The following is a 12,349-nucleotide window of genomic DNA, read 5'->3' as shown; positions in this document are numbered from 1 at the left end:
AAAATACTGGAAGAAAACAATGCATCTTTTCAATATTGAGTATTTTCTTTTCCAGCATAACGGAAAACATAGAGGAACTTATGCGTTTGTAATTATCCTCAAAGAAACAGAAATTGCTCATACTGAATCTTGCCAAACAAATACAAATAAAAATTTGAAGATGCAATTGTGGACAGCATATGGCATGAATTACTCATTTTAGAAATCTATTCATGTAACATTTATTGTAACACATATTGTCCATTTACTACCCGATGTTCCTCCGGTCCCCTGCTAATAACTAAAGCACAATTTGTTCAGGTGAAATGCACAACGCATTGATCTCTGGGAGGATAAGCCCGGGGCCCGGTCCCCTTCCCAGGGGCTAAAACATAATTAGTCTAAATGGCCCACAGTGACCTCATTTCACTGGCCACTAACTGGTCTCAAGCAAGCAGGCCCGCTGATCGGATCAGATGGGAGGAGACGTCTGCTGGGGAAATTTCCTGCCTACGAAAATTTGGAAACATCAGAATGGGAAAGGCATTCCCTCTGCTTTCCTCCTGCCTGGACGAAGACCTGACTCCGGAAGGGGGCGCGCAAGACCGCCCGCTGCGACTTTGAATGATAGCGTTGGAAGGGAAAGATGAGGAGCTCGTCGACTGAGCTCTGCGAGGAACCTAGAACGCACCCCCAGTTTCCGCGCTCTGCGCAAAGATGCCTGTCTGTGTTCATTCCGGCTCTGGCCCCTGAGTTCTCTGTTGCTTGCAGCCACAAGGACATCTAATACAGGCATTGATTCCTGCTATGGTTAATAGAATATGTTAAGTTCTAAAAATAAAATATTTTGAATAACCCATTGTCTTTGCCTTTAAAGATTTTATAGTCCAGAGAGGGAGATAAGTGCATGTAATGAAATGTACATATATGTATTTATTCAATCAATCTTTTTAGTGGCCGGTCAGTATCAGCTTCCGAGGGCCCAGGCAGGTTCTCGCAGAGCGCAGCTCTCCTCCTGTGATGGAAGAGTCCTCACAACCTAGACGACCCTGAGCAGAGTCTGCAGCTTTCAAAGCTGCATCAAGAAACTAAAGGCAGCTTTCCATATAAAAGAGCAAAAGACGAATTAATTTGTAAATGCAAAAGCTTCTGATCCGTATGCACATCCAGTACTTATTCAATATAGCAATAATGCTAGGTCGAGGATATAGCAGTTAATAACCAATAAATTTTTAAATGCTTAAAATATGCAGCTTAATCTACAAAATAACAAAGCTCTGTCTTTGTGGAAGCTTACCCGTTTTTATTATCAAGTAAGATTTTCTAGTGTAAATACAATTTATGTACATGAAATTAATTCCTCCCATTTTTTCATCTACTTTTATATAGTTCAGATCATAAACTGTCTCTTTATGAACCGTCCATTTAATCAACTTAATGAATTTCATTGTTTCAACAATTTATAAAATAAGTATCTATTCACAAAAAAATGACTATATAATATTAAATGCATATCACTTTCAATTATAGGGAAAAAAACATATTTTAACAAGTGTTCTGTTGAGGTACCAAACCAATTCCTTCCTTACAATAATACTTATTACAATAGCATGGATTCAAGGTTGCAATTATTTTGTTAGGATTGGTATATGTCCAAGCATATTTTAATTAATGCTGATGTGGAGCAATTGTTCCCTTCATTTACTATAATTCAGAGGGCAACGAGCATATAATTGACCAAATTTCTTTGACAATTAGTAAACCAAGACCAATATTAAAATAGAAGAGAACAAAAGGAACTTCTAATGAAAAGCACACCAAATATCATGTATAATGTATACTCATATATATTCATTATTCACTGTGCAACAAATTACCCTTTTTAGTTGAAATTCCAGAATGAAGACGGAAAACTTATTTCAGCATATTAAAATTAAATTTATCATTGCCATTTTTATAAATAAATCAGTACCTTAAAATTGTAATGTCTTTAAAAATCTTTCATTAACTTTTATTTCACTAGTGGTTTGAAGACTCTATAATTAGAATATGGTACATTAAGATCCTGCCTACCAATTAGCTCTGTCTTTTTTCACATCTGAGTAAACAAAACTGAGTCTGGTTTAATCATTCAGTCCTTGAGCTTGAATAGTACTTCCTGTTCTGAAGTGTTTCTTATCAAGCTTAAACGTGGATATTTAATCCTCACATAGTTATTAAATCCTTTGGTTTCTTTTTACATTTGCACATACACTTTATGTTTTATTTCAGATGACTGGAAAGGTATTTGTCAGTGACCATAGCACAAAGCCTTTGATGATTGAAAAAAGACTTTAACGCGTTGACTTTTGAGTCTCTTATTCTGCTTTTTGGCATTGTTCTCACCACAAAACGTGGAAGTAGGGCACAAGGAAACTCCAGCAGGTGATTGATAGGCCTATTACCAAGATCACAGTGCTGGTTTCATGGGTGCAAACATATGTCCAAACTCATCCCCATGTATACATTAAATATGTGCTCTATTTTCTATCAATTATTAGTAATTGATAGCTATTAAAAATATTCATTAAATAAAATTTGATGAGCATATAATATATAGATAAGATTACTAAATATATTATTTCTCACTAAAGAGGAGCTGAATGAAGAGATTGGGCCCCGGACTCTATGGGTTCAAGTTCTGATTCCATCACTTCCTAAACAGATGATCTTGGACAGATTTCATAACCTGCCTTTGACTCATATCCTCATTTTAAGAGGAGACAGGTATATCATGTAACTTTCTCAGTTCCTGTGACCATTAAATGGGGAAATGCCTGCAGATTCATTGGCCCAGGCTGTCTCTTAGGCAAGGTGACAGTTTTCCCCAATGCCATCTATCTAAGTTACTAATATATCACTTTGGAATATTGTATTAATTAATTTTTCCATTTCTTTCTCTCATTTGAAAGAGAAGTGGTGTGGTTTTAAAAAATGATAGCAGTAGGTAAAATTTCCAAAACAGTTCTGAATGTCACTTATAAAAGTACAGTCTCAATTTTATATCATATTGATATTATTCAGTGAAATATTCAGTACTATCTATGAAGTGAGCAACCAGGGCTTAAGGTCCTAATGTAACCAGCTCAATTCATACAATTACAAGTTTGGGGATTAAGGAAATTAGAATCCGGAGCCATTACCTTACCCTATCAAAAAATCTACAACTTCAAAATATTTTCACACTAATGAGATCATCTTTTAGATTATTTCAGAAGTATATTTGGCAGACTTGCATGCTGGATATTTTTATGCTCAAATATCTCCCAATAAATCACACGACAGATAGCCAACCTATTCTGACATTGTGCTTTTTCTTCAATTACAGTTAACATTCAATATTATTTTGTATTAGTTTCAGGAGTACAACACAGTGGTTAGACAGTCATGTACTTTACACAGAGGTCCCCACAATATTTCAAGTACCCACCTGGTCCCAAATACAATTATTAGGCTATTAATGACTATAGTTCCTTTGCTGTAATTTGTATCTCTGTGACTATTCTGCAACTAACTACCAGTCTGTACTTCTTAACCCCTTCACCTCTTTCACCCCAATACAACCCCCCCCCTCCGGCAATTGTCCGTCTGTTCTCTGTGTCTATGAGTCTGTTTCTATTTCATTTATTTGTTTATTTTGTTCTTTAGACTCCACATATAAGTGAAATCACACAGTATTTGTCTTTCTCTGACTGACTTCTTTTACTTAGCATAACAACCTCCAAGGTCTATCCCTGCTGTCGCAAAAGGTGGGATCTCCTTCTTTTTCTGTGGCCGAGCTGCGCAGAGCTTAGAGTGGACCCAGTGTCCTCACCTTAGCTTAAAGGAACTGCTGGGCCTGAGTCCTGTGCACGCCTCCAGCCCCCTCTATCTCTCTGCCTCCACATCCCATGCCTCAGCCACCCGGTTGTGTCTGTTTCTGGTACAAGCCGTGCCTCTATGAGACTCTTTGTGCGATCTGATTGCCCTGCAGGAGGAGCAATGTTCCTTCAGGCAACGGCTAGTGGGGCCGGGGCTTGACTCTCCTCCATCTCCTGGAGGCTGGCATCTCAGCGGAAAACCCACCTTTGGCCTCCGCTGTGATAGTGAAGAAAACACACGTGGCTTCGGCCACCCTGACACCTCGCTAATAACCAAAAGCAATAAATCAAACTAACGATCATGCATTTCTACTGTCTTTAAAAGAAGTAGTGTACTGTGATTCAACACATACCTACATACTTAGAGCAGTCTCTCTGAGGTGATGTCTTAGGCGTTATCGGAAAAGTGAAGTGGGCCAGAAATAAAACCATTTTTGGCAAAAGTTACACTATTGGAGAAGAATTAAATAGGGTCCATAGGGGTTTTTGTTTCATCATTTATACTTACGGCTTTCCATTAACCTATAGGAAATGAATTCTAAATGAAATTCTTTTTAGATTTCTTTTTTTCCAGAGAAGGATAGGTCCTCTACTGTAGACCTAATGATGTTAATAAAAGCCATAAGCGAGAAGAAAATAGATTAGTATGGATTCAGATCATAATACTTAGGAAACGTTGGTACCATAGATAAGACACTGATAAAAAGAGAAAAGAGGAATCAGTTTTTAACATTCAGGAAATTAAATATATTTTAAAATGTGGCCCGTTGAGCCTGCACAAAGGATTAGTTGAAAAACATGTGCATTGTGTATGGGTCTAAAGCAAAATAAATAAATAAACAGATAAATAAATAAATAAATAAATAATGTGTTTTTAAGGCTGCCTTGCAAGGAAATACTAAGTAGTACCTGTGAAAAATGCAGTTGTGACCGTGACAAGTGAAACAATGACAGCGATTAAGTAAAACAATGCCAGTGAGTGGTTACATGGCATCACTAGATACAGCTCCAGCTCTGCCCGTGCCTAAGTCTTACACTTAAAAACCCATATACCATGGTCAATTGTGGGAACATTTATAGTCTACACTTCTTGAGAACCTGCGGTTTAAGAACCCTGTAAAGGCAGCAAATACTTGCACAAAGAGGGGAACTAAATAATACAAACTAAATGTGTCCATGTTGCCAATTATTTAAAGCTCAGATATTTCATTTCCCCAAAGCAGTGTAGTACAAGTCAAGCATAATTGCAAACCTTTAGAAACCAGTCTGTTTTTGTTTGCCAAGAGTCATTACTAAATGATAAATTGCATTATCTGAAGAGATAGAAATTATCTTTATTTTAAAGAACTGGCATGAAATTCAGATACTAAGCCCTACCTCTTTTTAGCTGACTCTCCATTGCTTCCTAACAGCCTCTTGCTATTACCTAATATCGCTGAAGCCATGTATCGCTGTTTCAAATCAATGTGATGTCTTTTCTTTAGTCTAGGTTTTCGGTAAAACTTAATTTGAGAAAAACAACATTCTTCTTAGACAATGCTCAAAGCTAAAAATTAACTCTATTGCTTTTAAAATAAACTATTTCAGAATAATATCTCCAAATCATATCCTGATGTTATTGATACCCCTCTCAGACAATAGCATTGTTTTCTGTGCTTTTACAAGGAAAAAAAAAAACCACCTTATAATTCAGAGGTAGAAAGTGATCAGTCATACTTCTTTGGAATATGAATAAAAGAATAAAGGTCCAAAATCCACAATCACAATCCATTTTATGAAGTGCCAATGTATAATTTGTAATGAGGCTTGGAAAAATAAAATTTCTCTTTTCTGGCAGGCTGATCATCTTGAAGCTTTTATAGTGCTTTACCTGCCAAATATAAATTTTGGTTCAGATGATCAAGAATTTCTTGAAGGCTATAACACAGTTTAATGACTCTTGTGTAGTTCCTGGAGATGCCAATTAGACTTAAGAAAATTCTGTTTAAAAATATTACTCAAATGTCATAGCAATGAACAAATATTAAGGCATAAGGATATTTTATCAAAGGTCTGAGTTCACAGCTTAAGTGTATTTTTTCTAAATATATGTATTTATTTATATGTGTATATAAATACATACAGTCTATGCTACTTATTACCTACCAATATTTGGAATCCTGACATGTGTTGAATTCCTCAGGATTTCTTAATATTTATGTTGATTTCAACGTTTCAGTGAACAAAACCACAAACTATCCCAATTTTCTTATGCAATCTAATCCAACTTAATAATGCCAAATAAATAAGCCAAAACATTCATTGAGACCTTAAGCCAAAAATGAAATTAATATTAGCTGTGGTAGAAATACAGTCAAGTCAAATCTTATTTTCATATAAAATAATCTTGCTACTATTTCCAGGTGGCTAACAGTCAAGAGCGGACATTTTATTTTATTTTATTTTTTTGAAAAAACACCACAAAAGCAGATCATGTCAAAGGTCCTACCACCCTCCACAGTCAGACAGGTGACCCTGAGTCTGGAATTTACCTGGCTATGTAGATGATATCATTTTGTATAATTTTATAGAGATTAAATAATAGAGAGGACAATGTAACTTTGCCCATAGGTAAGAGTGGAAAAGAAATTAAAAGAAAATCCAGGAGAGCCCAGAGCCAACCCCTCAAAACTGTCATTATTGTGAGTGAGAGCAAATTACCTTGTGATGGAATCCTTATCTCCGCTCCACTACAAACCAGAAAGAGGGGGGTTCTGCTTTTCATATTTTTAAAATTTAAAGGCTATGCATTTGTTAGGATTACAGATATTCCTTAACTTCATATTCATCAACATTTTCCAATATTTACTATCATGTTGGGCTTTCAGAGAACAAAACCACACACGATCCCAATTTTCCTATGCATTTCCTCGGCAAAATTCCTAAGCCATGGACCCCGCTCACACTTGCTCTTGAGGAATGCAGGAGGCTAAGACAGAAATTCCTCACAGATCTGGTTGCACTTTGTATTGAGCAAGAGAAAGTCCTTTTGTGTCAGAATGATTCAGGAGTATTTTCTCACCCCCATTTGATGGGTTGCACATGGCCGTGCTAGGTTAGCTGACGGGAAAGTTTTCACAGGCCTCGTAATGAAGTTTGCAGAGCGCAGCCCAAATGATTGTCATATTTACTTTTGAAAAGTAGTTATAAACTTTCTTAACAACAAAAAAAAACCCTTTATTCTTAAAGTCTGTTTCGTTTACCCATAGAATGTTCTTTACATTAATAATCCAAGTTGGCTAAAATGTATCCCACATCACAAAGCTAAGAGCAGCAATGTTATAGTGTATTCAGACGTTTGTGAGCTATACCTGCACGTACTATTTCCAAAGACTTTTTCATTCACTCTACTTCTTACTGAAGCAGAGCAGTAGTCCTATAAAGGCATATATAATATTGTTCGTTAAGCTTCATTTCTTATGAATGATCTGCAATTTAATTATCAGTGTTGAGAGCTATGACCCTATTGGTGGCAGAGACGAAAACCCACGCTTTTGAATTATAAGTCAAAGAAAAAATCTTTAAAAGGCCCACATTGCAAGGTCACACGTTCCTCAAGTGCTATCGAGCACATCGAGAGACGGCAGGATGTGATTCCTTCCAGCCGCTTCTAGGATCCTCGCAAGCTCGCGCCCTCTCACTCCCGCATCTCAGCCGCCACAGCTCTCGGCCCCGCTGCGAGCGAAGTACCGACTCATCCTTCTCTGCCTGCTTGGGATGCAAGCCACAGCTCCTTTGTAAATACAACTGTGTTAGTCTCGAATTAAAGCTTATCAATGCTTCCCTAGTACAGTTAGACCGAAAGGGCTCAGCGTCGCGGGACGGGCACCGGCCTCGCTCCCTGCCCTGGCCTCCGGCCGGCCCTTCCCCTCCTCTCCCTTTTCTTCTTGCGGGAGGCAGGCCCCCCTCCTTCCTGTTCCTGGCCGAGGTGTGTTCGTTCGGTCGGTCGGAGCTGCTGGGCAGAACGTTCTCCTCTAACGTCCCCTGCGTTGCCATGCACGCCCCTGCTCTGAGTTTTAACATTTTAAGAGGCACTGAAGGCTAAAACTAAAATAAAATACTAACAACAGTTTCAAGCATCAACCTCCAGATGTAGTAACACTTTACGTTTGCATAATATATCTAGTTTAAAGATACTTAAAAAAAATTTTATTTATTTATTTATTTTTAGAGAGAGAGGAAGGGACGGCGAGAGGGAGAGAAACATCCGTGTGTGGTTGCCTCTTGCGCGCCCCCTACCGGGGACCTGCCCTGCAACCCAGGCCTGGGCCCTGACTGGGAATCAAACCGGCGACCTTTTGGTCCGCAGCCTGGTGCTCAAACCACTGAGCCACACCATCCAGGGCTAAAGATACTTTAAATGCACATTTTGCATGATACTTATAGAAATTCTATTAGGTAATTATGGTGCCTGGACAAAGGTCAGAAAACCCGCTAAGTGGCAGAGATGGGCCAGAGTTCAGATCTCTCATCTGGAAGTTCGGAGCTAGTGCTACTATACTGAATTGTTTCTTTCACGAATGTTCAGGAGAAACGCCAGCCCCCTGACCCCAGCCCCACAACAAAGTGCACGGTCTCGCTCCCCTTTCTCTGAGGGCGAGCGGGGCCAGGGGGAAGAATCTAGTTTCAACCCATGAAACCATCCAGAAAGCTACAGAATTTAGCAGCTGATACTGCGTTCTTGTGTCCCTTGTAAAAGAAAAATGGAAAGGCCAGGAGGACTGGGCGAACGAGGTGGTGGTGGCGCCTACACACCGTGCCCTGTTCTCACGTTCCTGCTCTCAGGCCAAGATAATCCTTTGGAGCCCAGTGTTCTCCCATGAACAAACATAGCATTAACTTGCTTGTTCAAAGGAGGGAAATTAAGGAATTAGGTCTCAGTACCCTTAAAGTGCCTTCCCAAGCCACCTCAAAATATATATACTACACACGTGAGTATGCGCATAGTGTATATGCGCACATATACACACACAGTGCATAGAGTTTTTCAGCCTGGCTGTATATGATGTTACTATTATTATTAACCAGATAGAACTAGCTAAATGTTCATGTACACACAGGACTGCTATCAGTAGTTGGGCAAAATAAGCCCTCCATGTCGAATCACTTTGCTGTTTGGCGCATTTTCACCACGAGTATACAAGAGCACGCAAAGGCTTCAGAGAAAATGAAAGTTATTTTTAATGTATTTTGGACATGAATTTCTATGTGTCATTATTGTTTCCAAGGGTTAGGTCACATGCTTACAAAGCCTTTTTCAGATTCAAAAAATAAAAGTGCATAGATTATCAAGTTCTCAAAAAATGTTTATTTCATTGCTGTCTGTAAATTAATAATCACTAACATATATTAAGATTACCTTTTTACATCCATGCTGCGCATGTTTACTAAGCATGGTTTATGCTATGAAAGAAAAGAGCAGGGTCTAGAAAATGAAAGACTAGACATTTAGAAATTGTCTGAAAGCTCTCATGCAGTAAATGAAGATGTATGGTTGAATTAGTTCACTGAACAGTAACTATTATGAAATAGTAAATAGAAAGATAAAAAAATTTACAGAATTACTAAGAACACTAACAATTTTCTAAAATAAAGTACAATTTACGAATAAGAAACTTTATCAAGTCTGAGTTAACACTAACCAGAATTATTTTTAATGCCCTTCAATGCCACTGAGTAATCTCCAACTCTCTAGTTATGGCATTTAGCTCCAAAATAAGAAAATGTATTGGTATCATTCAGACTGTATAAATCACTGATATATGCTGAATTCCAATCTGAAATTTTTGGTTTGAGACTTAGTCTAATCTTGCCAAAAGATCCCCAAAAGAAGCAGCTCAAGAGAGCTCTTAGACATCAAATATGAAAAAGAAGAGAAAAAACCAGCCTAACATATTAAATTATAAACATATGGATGGAATTTCCTTTAAATTACTCTTGAGTCTAAACCTTAAGGGTAAAGAATTTAACAAAACACATTTGCAGTTTCCGTAACACAAAACATTTGACAGGGAATTCAACTACCCCAAAGACAAATGAGATTTTCATTCTAATATTGAGTAAACTGAACCTTCTTTCCTACTATTTTGAAATATCTGTACCCTACAATTAAAATGTCAATCTTTACAATGTAACTTTGTAATAAATAATAATGAACCTATATGTCAGATAGTAAGGAAGCTTTTTTTTCCCCCCAAAATTCTGAAGCTCAAAACACCTGGAAATCAGGAGGAAATGCAAAATAAGGTATATATGTATTTTTTTCCAAAATAAGGTATATATTTAAAAACAGTAATTCTCCCATACTTTGGCATATCCTTTCTCACCTAAACCATAACGATCTTTTACAAATGATTAAGCTTTTGACTAGTAAGTACTTCATACCGTATGGGTACCTAGAAGCAGGAAAAATTGAAATATTACTCATCAAATTCGGGCATATTTTTATTCTCACATCCGTTACCATCTCAATGATTAATCCCCCCCCTTTTTTTTGGTATCATCCTCAGAACAATCACATTGCAAAAATGACTAAAATTAGGTGCAGAAAGAATGTAACTTCCATCTTGCCTCCCCCCTCCCCCGCCCCGCCCCTGCACTCGCTCACTCTAATGACACCAGGAGCCGTGACGGGAGCTCCCCAAGCCACACGGGGAACTTGGAAGTGGATACACGCCCGGGGGAACCTAAAGGCCACTGCAGGCCTGGGTGGCACCTCAGTGGCAGCTCTTTGAGAGACCGGAGCCGGGGTACCCAGGTCCGCCGCGCCTGATCCCCCACCTTCAGGAAAAGGGAGACAAGAAGTGCCATGTTAGGCCACTGCATTGTGGTGTCTGTCATTTGTTCTGCAGAACAGAAGGACAAGGCATGGCTCTTAAAACCACTTGCCCAAATGGGCGGTTATCATCGTCTTCCATCACAATCTCGTGCGACCTGACGCCAAAGGACGTATTTAAGAAATGAAATGTTGAAATTTACCAATTAAAGTCGGGATCAATGGGAAAGTTAAGTGGTGTAAAATGAGGGCATAGGAAGGAGTAAATCTCAATCTAAATGTCAACCAAAGGATTAAGAGTCAATACATTTTATGGTGTTTCTTCAGATAGTGTTAAGGTTTAAAGGGTCCATGACTAAAAATATGTTGTATTCAAGTGAATAAATAAAAGAAATATTATACTTCCTGTTTCAATTAGATATAGTAACGTAGCCAAAGTGGGCTGGCCTTTTTGAGCATTACCCAATCAGGGATAGCTGCCCGTGCCCTCGGTTTACCGAAGGACATTATGTAACCAACTGGAAAAGGGAGAAAACCATCACACCCCAGGCAAATGAGACGCGTAATCAGGGTGACAGCCATGAATGAACAAGACTCCCCTTTAATTCTGTTTTTTGCCCGTTGCACTTAAACTAATTGAAATCCCCATACAATTTTAGCATCTATAGACTAGACAGCTTCAGTTTATTAATCATTTCTCAAATATTTGCTATTAGTTTGACAACAAAGTTTCTTTACAGATTACTTTCAAACAGCTAAAAGACTGCAGTCTTCACAAACGTGTGAATTGTCAGAAAAAAATCCATTTTTAGTCTCTGTTGATATTTGCAGAATCAAATGCCAACCAGGGAGAAATATGCTGGGTTACCGTGAGTACAGTTTGGCCCTTTGCAAAATAACAGTGGCTGGAAATACAAAAACAGCAGGCCAACAGTGCCTTTAACAGCTCAAAATTGAAAAATGAGAACAGTGCACACATTCACTCTCCTAAAATGCATCTCGAGAGCACGTGTCTGCCTGTAATCACAGGAAACCCGAAGTCGCCATCTTCTGTCACACCGTTCAGTCAACGCATGGGATTCCGCCTCCAGGGGTACGTATAACGTACAAGTGAGCGTGCTCGTTTTTACCTTTTCATATCCTAACTAATTTATTGAAAACTATTTTTTACCATTGAAGTGCAAGATAGCGTTTTGCTTCTGGGAAAATGAAAACTGTCCACTAATTATTTGGATTTTTTTCTTTTCCATTTTTGAGTGCAGATACTACAGCATGAGTAAAGCTTCCTGTATAAATATCACCTTTTTTAAAGTTCCATAGTGCTTATTTTTAACAGGTAAAAGAACATTAAAATCTTTGAGTTCCTCAGTTTTATCAATCAAGTAATAAATATTAAGTAAATATTTGTTGTTAAATGAATGAATAAATGAACGAGTGAGAAATGTTTAAGACAAAAGAGTCATTAAGATCCAGCAAAGATTACTTTAAAAGGATATATAAAGAAAATATTTTCATATCAGGAAATAATACCAGTTTTTCATAAACTTTTCCAGATAAAAGAAAACGAATAAGCACACCCCCCAACTCATTTTACAAGGTCAAAACAACCTTGATACCAAGACCTCTCAAGAACTTTATGACAAATATCTTCAACTAA

The 12,349-nt window shown here is 38.0% G+C and overlaps 1 protein-coding gene across 2 annotated transcripts in view; it reads right to left on the bottom strand.

Annotated features, from left to right (window-relative positions):
* CCDC102B (coiled-coil domain containing 102B) overlaps positions 1 to 12,349 on the bottom strand; it is a 144,675-nt gene that overhangs the window by 114,212 nt on the left and 18,114 nt on the right. The gene's annotated exons all lie outside the window — the stretch shown is intronic.

This window comes from Pteronotus mesoamericanus, unplaced genomic scaffold, assembly GCF_021234165.1.
Source record: "Pteronotus mesoamericanus isolate MK-2021 breed Mesoamerican mustached bat unplaced genomic scaffold, CSHL_Meso_final contig_74, whole genome shotgun sequence".
NCBI lineage: Eukaryota > Metazoa > Chordata > Mammalia > Chiroptera > Mormoopidae > Pteronotus > Pteronotus mesoamericanus.
The sequence above is the reverse complement of the archived record's forward strand: the minus strand, read 5'-3'. Positions and strand labels throughout refer to the sequence as shown.